The sequence below is a fragment of the Chrysemys picta genome, chromosome 7, assembly GCF_011386835.1.
Source record: "Chrysemys picta bellii isolate R12L10 chromosome 7, ASM1138683v2, whole genome shotgun sequence".
Taxonomy (NCBI): Eukaryota; Metazoa; Chordata; order Testudines; family Emydidae; genus Chrysemys; species Chrysemys picta.
In genome coordinates, this window is record NC_088797.1 from 111802998 (window position 1) to 111827294 (window position 24297).

The 24297-nt window shown below is 39.5% G+C and overlaps 1 pseudogene; it reads left to right on the forward strand.

Moving 5' to 3' along the window:
* The first annotated feature begins 2059 nt into the window (after positions 1-2059).
* The window catches only part of LOC135972935 (zona pellucida sperm-binding protein 3-like), a 30370-nt pseudogene continuing 8132 nt past the window's right edge, over positions 2060-24297 (forward strand).

Here is a 24297-nt window from a genome sequence, read left to right on the forward strand (position 1 = left end):
CACAATCAGATTTACAAATATGGTGCATTTTGGAATTTCCCATGATGTAAGTGCATTACTAACTATACCACCTGAAAAAATGAAAAATATGATTGCAAGCAGCATAAATGATTGTTCTACATCCATGCAAGATCAGGCCTGCAGAAACTGCAAGAAACTGTGATCAGGACCAGCTACTCAGGGTTAACAAGGTTTCTTTCACATATCTGTACCTTTAATCAGGAACGAAATGAAGAGCCAGTCTAGAAATCAATAAATATATAAAGCCAATGCTAAAACCATCACCCAGTCCCGCAATCAGTAATTCACTTCCTAAAATGAACGCTGGATATTAAAGCCAAGAAAGTAAACAGTGGGGAAGGAGATATGTATTAATCAATGAACAAGGCAGCATGCTCAGTGGCTCTCATCAGTGGGACAACAGGTAAATACTTTGTTTTAAAAATTTAATAAATAAATTTCATTCCTGGAAACTCCATGAAAGAAAGTCTGATCTTCTGATGTTTCCGGCATGATATTCAAAATAAAGAAGCTTGGATAAACTTATCCAACCTGAAACAAACAGCCAGAACATTTGAACTTACCCATCCTTGCGGTAAGTTACTCATATAGTTATCAGTGTTTCATTACAAATACCGAAGGTCTAATTCTACATCTCTCACACACATTGAGTATCAAAGGGGTAGCTGTGTTAGTCTGGATCTGTAAAAGCAGCAAAGAGTCCTGTGGCACCTTATAGACTAACAGACGTATAGGAGCATGAGCTTTCATGGGTGAATTCATCCGAATACTTCATGCATCTGAAGAAGTGGGTATTCACCCATGAAAGGTCATGCTCCTATACGTCTGTTAGTCTATAACGTGCCACTGGACTCTTTGCTGCTTTTACACATTGAGTAGTAATCTGTATGCACATCTTTTTGCATTATCATTAGAGATATAGTCTATTTATTATTATTTTATTATTTTTCCAATACTATACACATGAATAGCCACAATTAATTTTGTATGTAGTGTTGTTGTACCCATGTTGGTCCCAGGATATTAGAGAGCCAATGTGGGTGAGGTAATACATTGCATTGGACCAATATCTATTGATGAGAGAGAGAAGCTTTTGAGCTTACACAGAGCTCTTCTTCAGGGCTGCGAAAATAGCTCAGAGTGCCACTGCTAAATACACATTGTTCTACCATGTATTTAGCAGTGACACTATGTGTTAGTTTCCTAAACCTGAAGAAAAGCTCTGTGTAAGCTCAAAAACTTGTTTCTCACCAACAGAAGTTGGTCCAATAAAAAATATTACCTGACCACCAATTAATTTTAACAGACGTAGCATGCCCATTTTAATTGACCTGCAATATACATTATTCCATGGTAAAGATTATGTCCCTGCTTTAGGTGCTTTTTATTCCTTTTACTAATTTCCTTGAGGGTCCAAGGCCCAATTCTGCAAATCTTACTTCTATTGAGTTGTAGTATTTAGAGCTGGTCAGTAACCAGAATTTACATTTAGCTGGAAATTCTGCAATTTCTAAATTTGTTGTTGTTCTGAATTAGACCAAAACATTGAATTTTCAAATTTTCCCACAAAACGAAATGTTCAGTAAAGTTTTGTTTCAGGTCAAGCAAAATGTTTTGTTTCTATTTTGACTCATATTCCATTCTATTCAATAATTTATAGTCTATAATAGAACATACAATATGTTTTAAAAGAAAGTTATTTTGAAATGAAAATCAGAGTAGAACATTTCAATTTCTCTGTTCTAAATAAAATTTCATTGATATCGATATGTTCCCAAAGAATATTTTGATTTTGATGAATCAGCATTTTCAGAAGGAAAAATATTTGGTCAGAAAACTTTTCACCAGCCCTGGTAGTATTTTATTCACATGAGAAGTCCCATTAGCTGTATTAAAAGTAAGGATGGCAGAGTATGTCACAAAACCAACAGCATCTTGGAAAGGTAGATGGAATATACGAAGGAACTTATTGATGATTTTGAAAAACTGGAAGATATAGATTTCAAAAGAGGAAAAGAAAAAAACACTACCTATAACAATGTGCGAAATAGAAATAGTGCCAAAAAGTATAAAGCAAGGAAAAGCAGCCGGGGATGATGGTGTTGTGGTTAAAATGCTACAATCCCTGAATGAAGATTCAAAAATTTACTTACTAAAATTTTTCAACGGGATGTATACACAAGGAGAAATTCCAGAGGACTTTAAGAGTCAATCTTCATTCCTCTGCAAAAGGTAAATAATGTTAGCGAATGTAAACACCACCACTCTATAAGCCTGGTAAGCCACACATTCAAATTTTTGTTGAAATCACTGACACAGAGATATCTCAAGCTGAGAATTTTGCAGAAGTCAGTTTGGTTTCCGCCCTGGAGCAGGCACGAACAAGGCAATTTTTGCCCTGAGGATCTTAGATGAGCATATATTAGAAGTGCAAAGGGAAATTTGATTAAATCCAAAATTAGAAGAATATATATATTCTTGAAGAATGTAGTATTGACTTCCAAGATCTACAGTTAATAAAAAGCTGGTATTGGGGATAGAAAGCAGCAATCCAAATGAACAATGAACTATCTGAGTATTACAGTATCAAGAAAGGTATATGCTAAGGTTGCATCCTATCTCTGCAACTATTCAACATATACGTAGAAGGTATAATAAGGAAAAGCTTAGAAGACACCTACCAGAGCATACATGTCAATGGCATATCTATCAACAACAAAAGATATGCCAGTGACCTAGTTTGCATCACTTCAACAAGGGCAGAACTTGAGAACATTCTTACTGCCCTGAACAATGCCAGAAAGAAATATGGCATGACGATTAACATTAGGAAGACAAAAAGTAGGATAATAAGTAAACAAAGTTATGCACAAGATAGGCAACATCTATATTTTGACAGTCAAATGGTGAAACAAGTGAATAGTTTCCCCCTGTTTAGGGAGTCTAATACTATCAGACAGATGATACAATGAAGAAATCAAGAGAAGGATACAGCTTGCAAAAAATGCATTCAACAACTTCCAAAGACTTCTGTGTTGTCAAAAGATAAAACTACACATCCTCATTAGATTGCTGAAGTGCTACACATGGTCACCCCTCCTGTACAGGTGTGAGAGCTGAACAGTTAAAAATGAAACAGATGACTGAGAATGTTCAAGTTTTGTTGTTACGGAAGAATGTTAAAAATTAGCTGGATAACCAAAACTATGAATGATGAGGTGATCTGAAGTATTTTTAAAGAGCACAATTATTTTAGACTCTAGATAAGAGAATAGCATCTTTCTGTGGTTGCTGATCGCAGAGTAAGTCGATTCCAGCACTCATACTATCAGGCAAGATCACAGGCAAACCAGAAAGGGAGAGGAAGAGAGCCAGCTACACTAGATACACTGCCAGATGGACTGGTATCCAAAAGAGAGTGGCTGTTTTACACCTCTTTCCTGATTGTGAACGATGAAAGGTGGTGGTTGACAGCCTTTACATAGTATCACTTGAAGAAGAAGTCGTCCCATTAAAGGCAATAGCACTAATCACATGAGTAATAATTATATTGTGTGAGTAAGGCCTACAGAATTAAGTCTTCAGCTATTTCAGGTACTTAGGCCCTGATTCATCAAATACATGCAAAACTTTAAGCAATGTGATCAATTGTTTGATGAACAGAGATGTATTTAAGCACACTTGTAAGTATTTTATTGAATAAGGACCTTAATGCAGTAGCCTTGAACCTGGAAGCCTGAGATGAAATTTGAGTTAGGACATTAGACAAAATTCACAGAAGAAGCAAAATTCAGTGGTACACAAATTGTTGTAACCTAGGTATCTTGTATATAGTCATCTGACAAGACATTAGCCCAGTGAGAACTCAGATCTGCACATTATCACCCCTTTCCCATTAATAGAGGGAGAATTATAATTCAATCTAATTACACATACAAAAGGTAGTAATTAATAGTACAAATTAGCTATTCAATGATTCAGAAATTCTTAAGTGGGGAAATGACCTTTTCACTTTTTATCTGGCAGTGATACATTGGCTGCTGATTTGGGGGAGAAACAAAGAGCAATATAACTTCATACAAATCTTCCTTAGTCTCAGACAGGCTCAGTGCCAACCTAATTAAAAATATGGTAGAAACACTTTATTTCATGATGTACCTTGGCATCTCATTGTTACACAACCAGTTCTAAGGGTCACCTTTCTTCATTTACTGAACCATGAAGCCTTTCCTAATACTCCCAGTGGAAAAATAAAAATGAAGTTTTAATACTTAATATCGACTCTAATTAACTTAGAATCATTCGATATTTTTACATTCTGATTAAGTATTACCTACTGTAGATCAAACTATATATTATTCATTACTTCGTTTAACAAATAATTACATTACAGAGTTCTGCATTTCCACTCTTGATGGCTTCAATTTACAAAATGCTACAAGTTTATTCATATGTGCATTTAACATTGTGCCTACCTGCTGAGGCGCGTAATATACAGCACATAATATCTAATGTTACTTAATGTAATCTAATGTTATGTAATATCAGCTCTTATTGTTAAATTAATTTTAGTATCATGATAAAGATTTTTAACACTGAATTTCTCCTTTCTCAGGAAAAGAACTTCATTTTTTTTTATTTGTAAATAAGCTTTAGAATTAATTTCTGACCTTGTGTGATAGTGAGTAGTCAGATAATAATTCTTTTATTATTATCTCTAATAGATAGATATATACAGGGCAGATCCTTGTTTGGTTTAAAGCAGCAAAGCACCACTGAAGTCAGTGCAGCTAAACTTATTTACACCAGCTGAGGGGCTGTCCTACAAATTCTCCTTAATAAATAAAGTAAAATAATAATGGCAATGAGCTTGAATAGCAATTTACATTTGCCATTTCACACTTTTTCACTAAGTGCTTTTCGGGATAGGGATTGAACATAGTTCATCAGCTTTATTGTGAGAGCTGCAGCCATTACCTCTTGGGTTGTTTTTTTCTTTGATCTTCCTGACTTAGATGCTACCCAGGAACCCCTCTGAACCTTCTGATAGTCGGGTAATTAAGCAGACAACTTTATACTTTTCTAATACTATTTATCTTCAAAGGCACTTTACACATATGAGCTACACCTCACAATAAGCCCTTTGAGCTAGGTGAAAGAGAATGATGTTCCTCATTTTAAAGATAAAGAAAGTGAGACACAGTTGTTACGGCCCTGATTCAGCAGTCCATCCCTACTGAGCATGTGCTTAACTTTAGGCACATGCTTAAGTTCCACTGAAGTCAAAGGGACAGATCCCCTGCTGGCGTAATTTGTCATAGCGCCACACTGGAGCTGTGTCAATTTACACCAGCTGAGGGTCTGCCACCTATGCTACCTTTGAAGTCAATGGGACCTAAGCATAAAGAGAAGCGCATATGCAAGTGCTTTTGCTCATTGGGGATGGCGTTAAGTATGTGCTTAAATGCTTTGGTGACTTGCCCAAGGCAACAGAGAGAGGCAATGTCAGAGCTGATAATAATGTGAGCCCCAGAGCCAGAAGCTTAGAGCTAGAGTAGGAAAGCCAGCTCTGGCCAGCTTCATTTCCATGACTTAAAATGTTGATTACCCTTGTGGTTTCACATACTGTGTTTTATTGCTTCAGATGGAATTTATGGTCGGATTGTATAAGTAGTAATAGATTGTTCCTGTGACTGTACTCATGAAAGGGCACAGAGATTGTGCAGGATATTATTAGGGGATCTCCCGAACTTCGCAGGGAACTAGGAACAGGATGGAAGGTGGTAGAGGGCTCTCTCCAAGAGACCAGCAGCTCTCTTCCAGGGAGCAGGAACTCTATCCAAAGACTCTGTTCTGCTCCAGGTCTCCACCTGGAGACTTTGAACGCCCTGAGTGGACTGATTCTTTGGGACTGGACTGCACCGGACCAATTGAACCAGTAGCAGCACCAAGCTGACTTCATAGTGACAGCCAGTTTCACTGGTGACAGTCGTATCCCCAACCAGAGCCGGCTCCAGGCACCAGCGAAGGAAGCAGGTGCTTGGGGTGGCCAATGGAAAGGGGCGGCACGTACGGGTCTTCGGTGGCAATTCGGCGGCAGGTCCCTCAGTCCCTCTCTTCCTCTTTGAGCTGCCGCCGAAGTGCCACTGATCGGCTTTTTTTTTTCCCCGCTTCGCCACTTGGGGCGGCAAAAAAGCTGGAGCCGGCCCTACCCCCAACAGGTGGCGGCTGCACAAAGTTCACCTCAAAGAGAGCCCCTACCAGTCCAGCAGTGGCAGAGCTAATGTCACATAACTGTACCAGAAAGCTGCACATCAGAGCAGGTCTTGATGATGCAGACAGCTCCAGACTGGACCAGCCAGGTGGAGGAGAGCCATCCCCTTACGCCTCTCCTAGTATCACCTCTTGCAATTGGACCAGTTGGTGCGGATCTAGGTGAGTGGGGATTGCTTTGAGACTGAGTCATACTCCTGGCTCACCAGGAGTCATTTTTGCTCATTTTATTATAGCTATAGATACAACAGAGAGAGAGAGTGTGTTATCTTGTATCTAGTGTTTGGTTTTCCTTTTCCCCAAACAAAAGGTATTTATGGTTCCATATTCCAAAGACTCCTGGGTGCTTATAAGTGGGGAGGAACCACCTAGAAAGGTGACCAGGGAGTTTATATTTTAATTTCCCAGAGCCAGAAATAAGAGTACAGCTCTGGGGAAGTGCTCATGCCATAGTTTTATTTATTCTAGAAAAGGACCCCGAGACAGACTGAACCAAGCCCTTGTTGCTGCCATTGGCAACTGGCAGAATTGTCATTAGAATTCAGGAGATCCTGACTCAGAGTCCTGTGCTCAGACCACTTTTCTATCTATACCTGTCACTCTAGTGGACATTGTCTCTCTTTTCTCCTCTCTGTTCCTCTGGGGGTGGTAGGAAGGAAGGAAGGAAAAGTTATCTAATATATTACTATACAGTAGTTTTTGTGCTCAAAAGTATTTCAAAACACTTGAGAGTTACTGTAAATATAGTTCAGCAATTTAAAAATTAGCAGTGGGGGGTAGATATTAAGAGGCAAAGAATGGAAATAGATATATATAATTACAACAGAGATTTGAAATGAAATGGAGAACCGAAGAGGCTGAAAGATGCAAGAAGACAGTTCTAGATGGCAAGACCAGAGGAGGACACGGCGAGATTCTGTGAATGGACAGAGTATCTAGCCAGTGTTAGCTCAGCAGAGGAAACGAGAGGAGCAGAGAGATTCAGAAAATCAAGGGCAATTTTGAATAGTATCTTGAACTGGATAAGGCAGCAATGAGGTTATCTGAGGTTGGGCCGACGGGGTTGTACTTTGTATTCTTGAGAAGGCAGGGTACAGCTTCCCACAACTGCTGACCTCTGGAGAGTTGCTATTTTAGGATGTAATCACAAAGGGAATTGCAATAATCTAATAGAGAGCAGGCAATGAAGGCACAGGTAAAGACTGTGAGAGTGGTGGGCCAGGATTATACACAGGCACTGATAACCACTTGCTGATATGGAGATTTATAAGTGCGGTCAATTTGGGAGAAAAAACTTTCAGCATTAAGGTTGTCACTGCAGCTTCACATAGTGGAGGTAAGTGGAAGGCCTGTATCATGCAGGAGATAGAAGAAGGCATTCCTACTTGAGAGGATCACTTCGACATGTAAGATATTTAATTGAAGAAGGTTGAGATAAAGCCAGAAGTTTGCAAGCTTAAGGCAGGCAGAGAAAGGCAATAGTAAAGAAGTCATCAAATAGGAACAAGTTAGGATAACCCACATAACTTCAGAAGCTATGGTAAAAAATCGCCCAATCCTCTGGTTCCTTCTGGTGGCACAAAGAAGCTGTAACCCCAATTTAAATGGCCCTGAGAGTATCCATCTCCCTTGTGCAGGGAGCATGCAGGGTCTTTCCCCCTCAACACAAGCTAACAGAAATGAAGGGGAAGCATGCTGCACCTCTTTAAGGCCTTGGGCCTACCCCACTGTCCACTGGAGACCTCTGTGGGGGCTGGAGCACAACCCATCCCAGAGCTCCTCCTGGGGAAGCTCTGCCCACCCCTTGCTCAACTCTGTGCCTACGGGACACAATTGAAAGGGATTCAGTATTTGCGCCAATGGAATATACCCCACAAGTTGTTTCCCAAAGTCAGATTTTGGTGAATTAAACACTGGCCTTTAACAAAGTGACTGTTGAGTCATACGATTCCTCCATGTGCTTGTTCACACATTAAAACCAGAGACAGCTTTTCTGTCCCCACAGTGACAGAATTATAGATTTCTGCTCCAATGTATTCCACCTGAGACGATAACTACTGCAACTGAGGATGCTGTAAATTGTGCAGCATCAATCCTTATTTCCTCTGCAACAAGAAAGTCCTGAACAGAGATTTGCCACCAGAATAACCATCAGAAGCTTGGAGGAAAAACACTAGTTTAAAGAAAAGAAAAGGAAAGAAAAGAAAAGAAAAGATCTTTGGTCTCACAAGTCTAACGCTCAGTTAAATGTAATAGAGGATTGTGGTACCCAGAGTCAGGCTGAGTAGTGCCTCACGTTGAGAGTAATCTCATAGATTTACATGAGACTATTCATTGAATAAGTTGCTACACTGTGAAACTGCAGCACAATCTAGCCATGGATGCAATTACCAGCAGCTTTTGGACTTTATTTTTCAACACAATCCAAGGACTAAACTGTACCTCTTAAGCACTGCCTGCTATATGGGGCAGTGGAAGATGCATTGTCCCCTGGGGAACACTAGTTGACAATGTGTTTCAGAAAGGCACATGACCTGATTGCAAACTGGCCAGTGGAGAGCAAGGAGTAGAGCCATAGCTCCATCTACTCTTCACCCTCTTTCCATCATGGTAGCCATGCCTACTCCACCCACTGGCAGAGGCTTTGATTCTTGGCTGCCTTCGAACAGGCCGAGCAAAGGTTATGAAGGCTTCTTCCTCTCTGCTTCTCTACCATATGCAGCTGTGTGAGGGAACCACAATCTAATCTGACATGAAGCAGCTGGCAGTTTTACTGAGAGTGGTGAGTATAGCTGACTAAAATTTTTTTGACTGAAACATTTTTCCATTGAAAAATGTAGTTTCATTGAAATTTTCCACAGAAAAATGTCAACTTTGATTTTTAAAAATTTTCAATAGAAAAATTCCAAAAAAAAATTTTTTTAGTTTAATTTCAGCTTAAACTGTAATTGTGTTTTAGTTTCTCACAATTCTTGTCTTTCACCCTGGAAAAAAAAGGGAAGAAAATTTAAAAAAGAGAAGGGGGGGGGGAATCCTGAAAAATCCAAAACTGATGATGATTTAAGAATGGTTAAAAGTTTCCATCTCACCTGGCAACATGCTAATATCTACTCTGTGAGCTTGATTCTGTGGCAGCTTACTCCATGAGTCATCCTTTTGCTTTCAGTTGTCAGAGAACAAGAGTCCTGTACATTTTGATAGCCTGTCTCACCACAAGAACAGAGCAGACTGGCAGAGATGCAGACTACATGTCCTGAACATGCACACACAGATCTGTGAACCAAACTAAAGCTGGCTGGTCTAATTTTATGCCTATGACCCTTCCCCCCCAGTCCTCACATTACAAAAACTGAAAGGACACACGACTTTCTCATAAACTGCTGAGTTGTATTTTGCCAGTTAAGTGTGATTACAAATTCAGACTTTAGATTCATTATTTCTTCCACTGCAGCTGTCAGGTCGGACATGTACAGCTACAGCACAGTATAGTTTAGATTAGCAGATGTTCCTCAGCAAAGCGTAGGAAAAGAGAGTAAATTATAAAATGTGTGATGATTTGCTGCTGTATGTTCAGGGCTAGATTGTGACTTTAAACACAGCGGCAAGGAAGGGATGTGCATAAGTTCCACCAACGCAGGCGAGCTCCAGGAGGTGTTATGACTCCAAGACACCCGTCTGAGTTACCATACACCACCTGCTACCCCTTGCTCCTTGGAGCTAGCAATTTACTGCTGACCCAGACTAGCAGAAATCATCACATACCCTGCACTGGCTCAGTTAATCTACACAGTGAGTAGGGGAGGAGGCTGAGTCCAGGGCTTTGCCCATTCCCTAACTTTCCCTGCCCACCTGCTCCAAGAGGAGTAGCCCCACTTACACTGATATGCCTGGACCCAAGATCTAGGTCGCTCACATTTGGGAAGGGGAATTCTTACTCTTACTCCCTTCTTCAGACACATAGTCTGAGTCACAGCCATTCCCTCAATAATTAGTTGCACCGACAGCTTCAAGCTTCTCTTGAATATGGTTCTCTGACACTGCTACAAAAAACAGGATCAGAGAATTGTATTTAAGAGAACCTACTGAAATTCTGCAGAATTCCCAGACCCACTGAGGGCAGGGTTCTGCCTGGCCCTATCACACGTGCACAAAGGGAGGGTGGAGGGAAATCAAAAGGGACAAGCAGCTTCCCCAGCCACTTGCACGGCCTGCATAAGGACCAGGCAGAATTTCTGTCAAGATGCAACGTCTGCTGTCCTCCATACTCATCCAGGAGTAGCACCGCCAAAGGGAGCAGGAAGAGATAGGGAGGTAAGAAACCCTGGATGGCTTCCCCCTGCTCCCGGTGGGGAATGGGAGAGGGGGAAGAAGCGCCAGGGGGCTACCCCGCCCCTGTGGGGAATGGGGAGTAAAGGGGGGGAAGCCTGCCAGGAATCTGGGAGCCTGTTGGGTGGAGCTGCCAGCAGAACTGAGAGACCAGGCTCTCAGCTCCCCACACTGCCCCTGTTAGGTCAGTGCAAGTGCTCATGGTGAGGATGCTCACCACCAACCCAAGGAGGGTAGTATGGACATGCACCACCACAGTAATTACTGCGTTGGTTGTAAATTGACCTAATATAGGTCAACTTAAGTTTGTAGTGTAGACACACCCATAGTTTGTAATTCCAGATGGTGGCAGTGATGTCCCTAAACTGACAGTTTCCCAAAAATCTTTTCAGGGTTCCCAGATTGTTTCTGGGGATCTGCGCTTTGCATCTGGTACACTTCCTTGTAAGAGTCCAAACAGTCCAAAGATACAGGATCTTTCCTTATAGCTTCTGCTCACAGAAAACAAGCTGACAGAGTCACTGCCCACATGGGCTTTTCTTTTGATGACGGAGAATGAGGAATCCATTTTGAGTCTTTGACCTCCGAACATCACACACAATGACTACTTGCTTTGAAATTAGCACTTTTCTGCTAAAGTTCTTCATTTGAATTCCACAAAGCTTCTTTCTTGTTTGATGGATTATTTTGTTACAGGGGTACACGCAATGTAAATGTTTGATACTACATTATAACGGGATACAGATAAGTGAAAACAATGCAAGTAACATCCCACTAGTTTTCATGAAGTTTAAACACCAAATACAGTCTCATACATTTAACAATCACTTTGATCTATACTAATACAAATGAATTGGCCTGGGGCTCTGGCATGAGCTGGCACCTGGTCAGCCAGCGTCACACACCCCATCTAGTATTTTCTAACTGTGTTAACTTTCTACAACATGAAGGTTAACACTTCTTCACACTATAGCATTTCCACATAATACGTTTAGTTTGCTGTACTTAGGGACAGATCATCAATAGTACATAAAAATAACAGGACAGAAATCTCAACCAATTCTCACTTGCTGTGTTTCTTCTACATTTTTCCATTAAGAGAACATAGTGCACCTGAACCTGTAGTTCCTGCCAGATTTGCTTGGATGTTGGGAGGTCTGCGATGGTCAGGGCCATTGAGATCACTTTTCTTCCACCAGATCTATTCCCTTGGCCTCCTTAGCAGCATGTCTCCTGCAGGGACAGGGCTCCCTTGGGCTGGACACCAGCAGGTAGATGAGATCATTACAGTACTTGTCTGTCTCTTGTAACCATTCTGAAAGTAAAAAGTCTAGAGACTGTTTTAAATTAAGTAGCTCAGAAATTTCTTGCTCTGGCAAACATTATCTTCCCCAGCTAAACAGTGTATGATGTCAAGTGGCTGTCCTGTATGCCTTCACAGTCACTGCACTACGGGCATTTAACTCATAACTGTGCTTTGTAAAGCACTCCTGTATTCCAAGAGCATGAAAAGCCCTGTGTAAATGCTATTCCGTCCGGTGTGTGACTATCACTCACAGATTCTCTCATTTGTGACAGTATCTATTGCTTTTTTTCTTTGATTTTTCTTTGATTTTCCTAATCAAACCTATTAAGTAAACAAATAAATAAAAGCCATACTAATTAGAACACATTAACTTTTCCACTGTGAAAAAAGCCTGTGTATGGAGACATAGCAGGAGGAGGAAAAAAACAAGACAGAAGCTACAGTAGATGGCTAAAGAAGGGCAGGGGGAAGGACTGAAAGCTTTCCAAAAAGGGAAACATTAAAGATACTTAAAGATGTGTGTACAAATACTAAATTAAACCTGACAGCACCCAGCAAATTTGAAATGGAGAAATACTAAAGTTGATATCAAGTTGGCAACTTCAAAGGGCAGGGAGAAGGCAAAAGCAATCACCTTTTAAATAAGAGATGTCCAGGAGGAAGCGGTAAGCAATCAAATTTCAGATAGAGGCCTGGGAAGAAGACAGTACAAAGCGTTAAGAGTGTATAATGGAAAGTGAAGGGTGAGGGACGGAAGTTGAAGAAATAACGTACCATGCTGAAGCATATGTGGAAGCCCAGGGCACGAAGATGCATATTATTGGGGTTTATAGGCATTCCTGCAGTGTTGCAGAAAGTAACTGAATTTGGGCATTTTATGGGTTTTATGGTGGAACGCCATATTGTTATAAATACAATGTACTTGTGTTGGATTGTTGATATCCGAGGGCTTTTGAAATTACATTGCTATCACCTAGCTACATCAGTGGAAGGTCAATTGTGGATTACTGTGCCCTAGTATGCTCACCCTTGAGCCATGCACACAAAATTGGTATTGAACTAAATCAGTCCAGGAGGACCATCACAGGGACTTTGAAACCGACTCCCACACTGTCACTCTACTGCCTCGTAGGGATTGCACAACCATTAGTAAGGATGCCTTCAGTAAAAAGGAGAGACAAAAACAGGTGCATGATCCAAGACATTCACTGCATGGATACATGCAAAGCACATTGTCAACATCTGGTACTCCCAAGGAACTATTCAAGATAAATGATAACACCAGGTCTTGGCTGCCATTTTGGAATGACAAGCTGTGGTGATGATGATGATGATCGATGATGGAAGGTCCATGGCCCCAAGACAGCAAAGTTCTTCACTAATGCTTAATTTTAAGCATGTGAATAATGTCACTGACGTCTGAGAACTGCCATTCTAAGGGCCTGATCCAAAGCCCACTGACTTACACTGATGTAAATCAAGAGTAACTCTGCTGAAGCCAATGGAGTTGCCCAGGTGCTTAATTCCACTGATTTCAATGGACTTTGGATTAGGTTCTGAGGACACAAAACTGGGATTTTCAAAGTTGCCTAAAGCATTTGTTTATCCAGTTCCTGTTAAATTTACTTGGAACTGGGCACCCAAACTCCCTTAAGTGTTTTTCCAAGACTCAGCCTATGGCTGCTTCATATCTTACTGCTGTTGGGATTTTCAACACAAAACATGAAAGCCGAAGGGAAAGGAATTTGATTTGTGGCCACCTAATCTGGCACAATGGTCACATCAGTGTAAAACTGGTGTAAGCGAGATGAGAATCAGTTCTATAGCTTTCCAAGTTGCTGTAGCACTATATTAAATAACAAAGGTCCCAAACACCACTCACTCATGAAACCTTTCAGAGGAATAAATTCATGGCTTTGGTATATTCAGTGCAGCATCTAAATGACATTGTAAAATAGAAGGGGCTTGGTTCTCTCACAGCATTTTTCCATAACTTCACTGGTGTAACAGTGGAATTACTTCTGTTTACTGCAGTGCAAAAAGAGATTCAGGCATACGATGTCAAAAAAGCATGTTTCTCCCAATAAAGTATGGAAATAAACTTATGCTCATTTGGGTTAGAAGCTCTGCTTTTAAAAAAATTTAGCATTAAAAAAAGAGAGTTGCCAATTCCAAGAGGATATATGATCTCAAAAAGAGGCTATTATGGAACATTTTCACAACACTGATGCTTTCTGACACTGTTATAAAGAATTTGCAGAAACTGTGCTGCATTTTTTACACTGCTATAAAGCTAACATGGGCTCTTAATTCATACTGTGGTAACCCAAGAGCTTGCAAAAAAAATGCTTTTAGCCACATGATGTCCGTGAAGCTTCCAGCAATGTGTAATTAAGTATTCACTAATGAAAACTGAATTTGACATACAAATGCCATGTAGTCAAGATTACTTACCTTAATTAGTGAGTCTATTTACTAATTAGCAATTAATAACTACTAACAAATGCTAATCAGTAGTAAATTAGTGATTGCTAATACTTTCACTATTAAATTAATATGATTGTGTTAAAATTATAGTTTCAAATAATTCTTTACCGGCAACAACACTTTCGATATTTCAAGGTCAAGAATTTTAATAAGGAATTTAAGCACACACTTAATGTGGAGTGTGTGCTTATGTGCTTTTTTTGTATCAAGACCCAACACATTGCAGTACTGAACTCTAATTGCACACAAATTATCTGCTGGGTTTGTTTTGTGGACAAATACTCCCTACAGGCAAGGTTAAGACCACAGAAACAACCTGCGAACCTAGATCTCCAGAGGTGAAAGACTATTTCATTACTACACCTACTATCGCTGTGTTGTTTCTGTCTGGCTATTTGAAGGAGCCTCGGTAAATGTATATTTTAGGGGAATTTCTGAGCAGCATATGTGGAGCGATAACAATTTGCCTGCTGCACTGCACCGTACGTATCTGGCTCAGCGCACAAGGTCTTCTTAGGCTGTATCAAATGAAATAAGTGTTGTATTGATCCTACTTACAGAGCAGTGACGTTTATTCTATTATGCAAAGCACTTTAGAGAGATTTTAGCTTCCTTCTAATTACTTAACTGTCAAGTCTGAGCAGGTTTGGGAAACAGAGCCTGGCATCATTCTCTGGATAGTAACGGATAGGAGTCTTAAAGTGTCTTTAGACAGTAGACGAAGTAAAGCTACTACAGCCAAAGAGAATTTATTCATGTATCAGGCGCTGAAACCAGCCTGTATTTTTGATTACAGGAATTAAGATAATTACAAACTAAATCCTATATTCTTATTAGGCCATTGGCATTAAGAGTAGGGATTTAATAATGCTAACCTCTGGGGTAATAGCACTGGGTAGTCTGCATTATTGGGTAGCTCAAGGGCTAATTTTCTAGTGCCACTGAGTTAATTATTTCAATGAAACATCTTTTACTTCTCCCTATGCATGCACAGTTTGTGTCTTGGCCAAATAAATATTTTGCCAGGCAAAATAACTACTGATATCCTACAATACAGAATCAAATGAAGAGAACCTTCCACAGCAGCACATCTTTTCTGAAAGAGAATCATACACAGCAACAAAAACAAAAGCCACATCATTTAGTTCTTATCCATAAAACCTGCTGTCTTGTTGGAAAAAATCAAGTCAACACAGAAATCAAATAAATTAAATAATGTTAAAAAAATCTCCTCTTCTGTGTCATAAACCCTGTGTTCAGATATTGACGGCTTAGATTATTAATTCTTAGGCAGTAAACTCTCTAAGTCCCTGATTCTGCAAACTTATGAATGTACTTAACTTTAGACTGGTGGGTCATCCCGTGGAATTCAATGGGCCTGCACCTGGCAGTAAATTAATCATGAGCATATTTCTAGGATCAGGGCCTTAGAATGTAAACAGTTTAGGGCAGGGACCATCATGTCTTTATATGTGTTTACAGCACTTAGCCCAACAGAGCCCCAGTCCCTCACCAGGACCTCTAGGTGCTCTACATAAAATACTAATACTCAGAAAATTCAGTCAGTACTCAAACAGTAAATGCTGTAATTTTAGGAAGGATACACACTATTCGTAAGTGCCAAACTCAGCTTTAATTATGGAGCTGCTACCAGTACTTCCATAATACTTATAATAACACTAACTCTAATGCTAATGATGTTCAGAATGAGATCTTACTTATTCCAAAGCACTATGAAATTCCCAAGATATGTTTTTATTTAGTTTGGTCACATTATCCAAAAATTGAATCATTCCAATTCCAGAATATAGCTCTGCTATACCTTATGTGTTGAACAGGATTAAGTGTGCTTGTTATTAAAGTCTGCCATTCCAGGCCAACGGGGGCTGTGGGAAGCAGAGGTGGCCAGCCCCTCCCTCAGCCCGCGCCGCTTCCTGCAGCTCCCATTGGCCGAGAATGGCGAACCGTGGCCACTGGGAGCTGCGATCGGCCAAACCTGCGGATGTGGCAGGTAAACAAACTGGCCCGGCTCGCCAGGGGCTTACCCTGAACGAGCCGGTCCCCTAGTTTGGGAACCACTGATTTAAAAGTTGAAAAAATACTTAAAACTTACCATGTGAACCTTCAAAGAAAAAAAAGTTTGCTGCTTAAATTAGAGAACAAATTGGGTGAATTGGGTACTCCTTGCCCTGGTTTTTAACAAAAGAGTGACCACTTTGTATTAGCAAAAGCCACTGAGCATATCCCAGTTTAATTGGCTCCATCAAGTGAAGTTTTACTTTATTAAACCTCTAGCTTAGAGATGGTAATATTCTATTCACATCCTGCCATGATCCTTCCCCACTCCACCGTGCACACTAGCCATGCCACTTTGTATGCTTTAGGTTTCTTAAATTCATAGTCTTTAGCAAATATTTTTCCATGCAGTTGAAGAAGGTGAAGTCAAGTTCTGCTCATTTTAAATATGGGAAATAACTTCAGTGGGACTAGTCAAGGCAAGAGGATTTGGCCACGGTTCTGCTTCAGCTTTGCATCCAAGTTCATAAACAAGATTAAATTTCCATATTACATCTGTTGCATCAAATAAAAGCAACCATTGGGGACTAAGTATGTGCTCAGGTCACTAGGACTACTTGTGTGAGCAACCTTTTCTTTTTAGTCCAACTCTTTAGCAAGCTGCCAGTCTGACTCGGGCATTTAGAGTAATGTTAGCCGTGTCTCATCTTCCAAGCTTTAGAGTGTACAAATATTTGATTTAAATATGTCGAGGCCTTGCAGCTGTCTTTATAACAGTCAATTCCTGGTCTTACTGAAGTCACTGCAAGATTTGCTGTTACCTTCAATAGGATCAGGATTTGATATATATAAGCATTGCTTAGTAATACAAGTATGACTACTCTGCTGTACTATCATGACTACCTACTTGTAATATTCTTACTTAAAAGTTACCTTTTCTTGGAAGTGCATACTATATTTGGGGCACAAATTAACTTTTTTGAATCTAAATGGACCAAATTCTAAGTAGAGTTACTCCAGTTTAACCCAACTGAAGTCAATGAGGTTGCACTGATATCACTGGGAGAAGAAATTGGCCCACTGGGACTTAAATCATTGTAAATAACCACTTTGTAAATAACCACATTGTAAATAACTTGGATTTTTAAAATTCTTCACACTGTAACAATCAGAAAAGTTAAACCCATGACCCTGGTCCTCAGGCCCATCTGAACTGCACTCAGGGTTGGATGTCTTTCTGAAAGACAGACTCTAGTTTGACTACACGTATTTGGGCTTGAAAGACAGAACCCAAGGTCAGTTTACCAACTAACTGAGTTAGTATGGTTTTTCTAGCACTACCTGCACATTCTCTGTGGATAGGGAATAGACTAGGAATGGCTCTGAATTACTTGCAAATAAACTCAAGTCATTTTTATATAAATGAGCTGAATTAGTTTTTGTTTTTATAGGTACATTTTCGGGTTTTTTATTTTTTTCTTCGAGTGTCACAGTTGCTGCATCCTAGAAAATGTTGCTGGGGCCAGACGGTTGTCAGGGAAATGTTGCAAAACTTGCACATAACCTTCATAGAGGTTTATTCATGAGAAAGTCTTTAGCTTTCCTTTTATTATACCACTTCTGACTCAAGTCCTACATGGATTAACCCATGTGAATGATGCATTTCTTTGCATGTGTGGGAGAGTTTACTGAAAAAGAAAAGGTTAGAAAACTTTTCTTAGGAGATTACATGCAGAAATATTGACCTCTTTGCTATCCACCACTCAAAAGAGAGCAGAGGCAGCTAGGAAGAGGGTTACAGTCTGGGGCCAAGCTTTTCAGAAGTGATTAGTGATTTGGGGGACCTCCATTTTTGGGTGTCCAACTTGAGACACTTTAAAGAACCCCCAAATTCAGAAGGCACTGAGCCCCTCCCTCTGAAAATTAGGCCCCTTTTTGATAATGATTGTTACTTAGTCAGAGCAGAAGCACACTTTATCTCTTAAAGGTTGAACTTTTCCGTGTCAATCAGATCACAATACTAAATGTCCCTGTTGTAGGGATAACAGCATAATTGTATGGCTTGATAGCCAATACCACTTGCAGTACAGCCTAGTTTCTCCTGCAATTAGTTGATTTTATGAGTCTGCAATACACTAAATGTAATTGTCAGCTAATTTTCCTAAATGAACACTATGAATTCAACCTACTGAAGCACAGCGAAATATCATCTGCGTCCCAACTTGCAAAAGCTGACCTCACCATATACACCAAATAGCAGCACTTCCTTCTAATTGCACCTTAACTAATGATGATAAAGCAACATGTGACTCCACATAACTATCAAATGACCACATTCTAATCAGTGTCTATGAATATAAATTATAGTTTAAAAGATTATTACATACATTAAACAGCCGCTCTCAGGTCAAGTCTGGCTCCAAATGCATGTTTTGTAGAAATAAGCTTTTACAAAAGCTAAGCCATTAGAAATGGTTTCATAGTGTTTGTTCTTTTTATTTCCACTGGAAACGGGTTTTTAAACAAATAACCATTCGCTGGGAGTGTTTGCCACATAGGACTTGAGCCTCTGAACATGCTTAACTTTACTAATGATGCATTCCCATTGCAGTCAATGGAACTCGTGTGAACCAAATCATGATATGCATAAATATTTGTAGTACCAGGGCCTAAAACATTTCACCTTAGTTCATGAAAACCTCAGAGGAAAGTATCCAAGCACCCAAACTTGCCAACACTGAAAGCCATGCTTCATGTAATGCAAATGAATAGTCAAAAGAATTGCTCTGTATTTGCACCCATATAACTGAGATCAGCAGTTGGGTCCAGCGAAAGTACATTGAAGCAAAACTGATCAGACTCGGTGGACCATATCCACAGCTGATAGATCATTAATAAAGTTCATAGATGCCAAAATGGGCCACATTCTCCTCTCTTACACAAAGGTGTAAATCAGGTGTAATTATGTTGCCATTGACAGATTTGCAGCAGTGTAAAACTGGTGTAACTGGGGGCAAATCAGGCCTACTAGTCTACAAAATGTGTCAATCTTCAGTAAGTATAAATACGCTTAACTTATTCTATATGCATTTCCCTGAAGCAGCAGGTATCAGTTCAACAGATGAGTCTATTATGTATTTCATTTCATAGGGTGTGTGATTTGGTAAAATACTGTATGCATTTGTAACTTTAGCTTTTAAAAAGTGGGATAGTTACTATATACATACTTCTTAGCTGCTTAAATTGGGTTTTTATTTAATTATGCTTGCTCAAAGCAAGCACACTCCCATAGCAGCAGCAAGAAATTTTCTTGCAAGTTAATAAATAGAATTAAAATCTTCTCTTCACAAGTAGGTGAGTTATCTGGCAATCAGGCTGTTGGGGATGATGTCAAGGGAATCCACTGAAAATGCTTAGGGAGTTCACTGACATCCTAATGGAAAGGATGGAGTCTTCTCATTCAGTGGACTATGAATCAGTTGAAGAAGAAGCTTAAAAGAACCATGAGGAACTAGGTACCAGGGGGTCCGTGCCTGAGAGGAACCATCCAGTGGGTTGTGACCCAAAATCTGAAATAAAGCTATAAATGGTTAGGAATGAAGAGTCCTTACTATAGCAGTCCACCGAATCTGGCAGACCCAGCAGCGCTCTGAAGCTACAAAAGCCAGGAGCCCTCAACCCCAGTTCCCAAAGTCACTAGTTCTTTAAAGAAACAAAACAAAACTTAGTTCATAGGGTGGGACCTTAGAACCAAACTGCTCTAGCCCCACTAGACTGTTCTTACAACCTCTTCAATTCAAAGAATATCACTTTGATCTTATATATGTGAAATATGGAGTTCCTGTCCCTCAGCATTAAACCTTAGGCACACATTGACTTGTCCAAAAGGTTCCTAGCATCTAATTTGTTGTGGAGAGTTCTAAGCGTGGTCTACCCTTAAAACTTATATTGTCATAATTATGTCGGTCAGGGGTGTGAAAAACCACACCTCTGAGTGATACAGCTATGCTGACAAAAACTCCAGTGTCGACACAGCTATGTTGATGGAAGAGTGCTTCTGTCGGCATCACTAACATCATTCATAGATCAGCTTTTCTATATCAGCAGAAAATCGCCTTCTGTCAGTATATACTGTGTCGCTACTCAGTGGCGATGCCAGCATAGTTATGCCAACATAGCCCTAGTCACTCACCTTCTGTTAAAACAAGTGGAAGTCCCAAAGCAAAAGCCACGCGTAAGTCTTTGAAAGTTTACCAGCAAGTAGTCAACTTAAATATTAACTCTAAAGAGAAGGAACATTTGTAACTCTTTTGTTAATGAAAAATCAACAGAAATTGCTTTTTTCCCAATAAGTTAATCTGACATGTTATAACATGCTGTAGAGACAGGAAAGCATCATTTAATGCATTGGCATTTGTACTATGTTTTGTTACAGGTTCTATCACAGGAACTGCTCAATATATTAAAGTCACTATGCCTGATCCCTACAATGTGTTAGGCAATACAACTCCTAAAAAGTTATTGAAAACAAAAGCAATTACTATTCGTCATATATTATTGATAAACTATTTATAGACTTGGAAGTGTTGCCACCATCTTGTTTTTGGCTTCGAGAGCAATGTGTATGGTATGTTGTGATGCATAGTGGTAGCTTCCGGAAACAATGCAACATGACAAATCATACATGAGAGTGAGGCTGCAATGGAAAGCTGGAGCATGCACGTTAACACATCACTTTTCTGGTTATGGGAATCTAAACAAAAATGAAACTACCTAAAAGTTAAGCTGCCAGAATTTATTCAGAAAGTAGTGGATACGGAAGGCTGGGTGAAGAGAAAGGATACAAACCCATTGAAAAGTGCTATGGAAGTATCGATCCTGGCTTGCCACACAGTAACTCCCCACATAGACAAATCTTAAAGGTCTGGAAAAGGATCATGAAGAAACCCCTGGGCCAAATCCTATACCCACTGAAGTCAATGGCAAAACTCCTGTTGATTACAGTGTGGCAGTTTTAAATATTTGTGCTCAATGAGTTAAATTAAAAATTAATGGGTGATGGAAACAAAAGGACAGATTGTGTGTGTTTGCTTTTGGGGTAGTCAATGAGTTTGCACAGAAATCCTCTTCCCCTTCTGCCAATGCCAGAATTCTCTATGAGAAATTATTTCTAATTTTCCAAGATATTAACATAATTACTCTCAACAGTGACCTTAATTCCAGTTTTGTATTGCTTCAGACTAGATTGCGAGGCATAATATGCCAGCCAGATACCAATAACTATTTACAAAAGTGGATACCACTGTTACACAATGTTCAACTTATTTCCCTGACAGACGTCCCTTGTTTTTCAAACATTCAGAGTAGCTTCTCGATCATTTTTGAATGTGATTAATCCCACCTTTTATCTCATGCCCCTCAGCAGAATCCATTTGCTTTGGACACAGCCTTTCTCTGGGACATATTTGTCCCTTTCTTCTGACTGTTGCATTATTTAGGTTAAGTTCCAAATACTATTACTCTTTGTGGTTTATTAAGTTGTTGCTGCTGGCAGCCTTTCAAGAACTAGCTAAAGGAAGTAGTTACACAATGGAGATATACATTTCCTTATCTTGATTATTTAATTTTAATTACTGCCAGAAAGAGCTCTCCTTTGCATTCATTTTATACCAAGCTTAAAGTTAAATCACCTATTGCCTTAGTCTCTACTGGCACAAACTTTAAATTCAAAACAGATTTCCTGCTGCTTTCTCTGAAATAAACAATGGAAATGTGACATGCAACATTAAAAGAAAAGAAATGTCAAGCTGCTATACTTTGATGGCTAGTTTATTTGTTCCGTAGGAAGCTGATGGCTTCTCCTAATAATATTCAAAAGCAGTTGTAGCTTCTTGTTTCCTTACAGGCAATTTCTAATTTGTAGAGTAAGAATTGAGTTTACAGTAAAAAAGAAAGATGCAGTTTTCACAGTAATTTTCAACCATAGACAAAATTGTAGTGATCTTTCTGGAGGCTATACACAGTCCTCCTTTTATCAGCACACCATATGAATTACCCAGTGGCTCCATCCTAACCCTACACAATACCTGTGCATGGTCACCCAGTTTGATACATTTTACTTTTCTACTGGATTAAAAAAATAGCCAATCATAATTATTTATTCTTTTAAACTTGCCTGCACAGGGCAGGATGAATGCCTCAGTGCAACACTATCTATATGTGGCTGACTTAGCCCAAATGCAGTCATGAAAATCACACAAAGTTACCACTTGATTTTCATCTCTTTGGCATAGCAGCTGTTTATTGATATCCATTCTCTTATAAGAGTTGTCAATATTTTCTCTTTTCCTTCCAATCCATAGCTATTATCATTCCTCCAGTGTTCAGTATCTCCTTCACCATGATTTGCTCTATTTTTGAGTTTTCTGCCCCACTGGGCCAGATCTTCATCTATTTCCTTGAGAGATTTAGCCCTCCATGTGTTATTCACCATATTATCCTTCAGCCCATGTGTTCTCCAACTGTAGATCCAATGGCATCACAAACACTGGCCCTTTTTTATGGCTAGATCAGAGAAAAGTCCTGAAACTATGGGGGGTCGGTCCCCAAACACAGTTTTTATTGTTGTTGTTGCTGCAAAATGGGGTCATGGTATGGCAAAGTTTTAGAATTGCATTAGTTCATACTTGGCTGGCCACCCATTAGCTTCTATCCCATCTTCTCTCAATGTCCATTTTCTTTCCCATATAGTCTGTTATAGCTGATAATGTGTTAAAGCATTGGCAATAGATAATTTGTGTTTCAGTATGAGATGTGGTCTCCAAATTTTGGAGCAAAATCAATTCATTCAGATGCTTTTGTTTTATTCACACACATTAAATGAAATCATGCACTATTTTTATTTAAGTTCAGTTTTGGAAAAATCAAAAACCTGCATGCTCTTAGTCTAGCCAACATTTCTGATTCAAAGACATCTTTGCATCTACTCTCTGAGAAACCACGAGGCAAGCTGTACAATTTAAACATTAGGGAAATATAGGGGACTGCTCACAGAGTAAGGTACCATTCGATGTGAGCAAAGGTGGCAGACTCTGGCTCTTGGAGAGAATGTTTGTTTTGGTATTGTACTGATTCTAACTGGTAGACACTGAGAATGATGTAAATACAGAAAAGAAATGCCACTATTTTGGGATTCATATTTCAGAAACCTCTTTCTGCGTTGCACAGTTTGTGTGATTAAAACTAAAAGAACCCAATAGGAAAGAGGTCTATAATGTTACTACAACAGAATTTCTGTTGACTTCGTGGAAAGTGTAATTTGCTTTTGTTTTTTTACGTGAAGTACTATGTACCCTTCTTATAAAACAGGGCTAGATTCTCAGCTAGTGTAAACCACTGGAGCTTTCCCAAAGGCAGTGATGCTGGGCTGATTTACACTAGTGGAGGATACAGCTCCCTTTCTATAGAAGACAATTGCTATTGTTATGAATATACAGAAAAACAAACAAGTAGCTCTACACTCACACAATTTTATTGTAATAGAATTTAGCACCAGGCTAGATACAACATGAATTCCAATTAAAAGTATCATTTTGGAAGCATGCTTTGACTGGTTTTCATTAGTAAGTTATAGATTTGCAATTTTGCTCGGATTGGGCAATAAAATCAGGAATAAATTATAATGATATGAAACTCAGCCAGCCTCAGTTGATATGCGGTCTGAATAATTATTATAAATGAAGCAGCCATGGTAAGTAGTTAGTTTCTCTCTAAGACTTGATTCACTCATGTTGTACCAACTAAGTCCCTCTTTTGCACTGTTTTTTACACTTTACTTTTATTTATTTATTATTGCTTTGCAACATGAA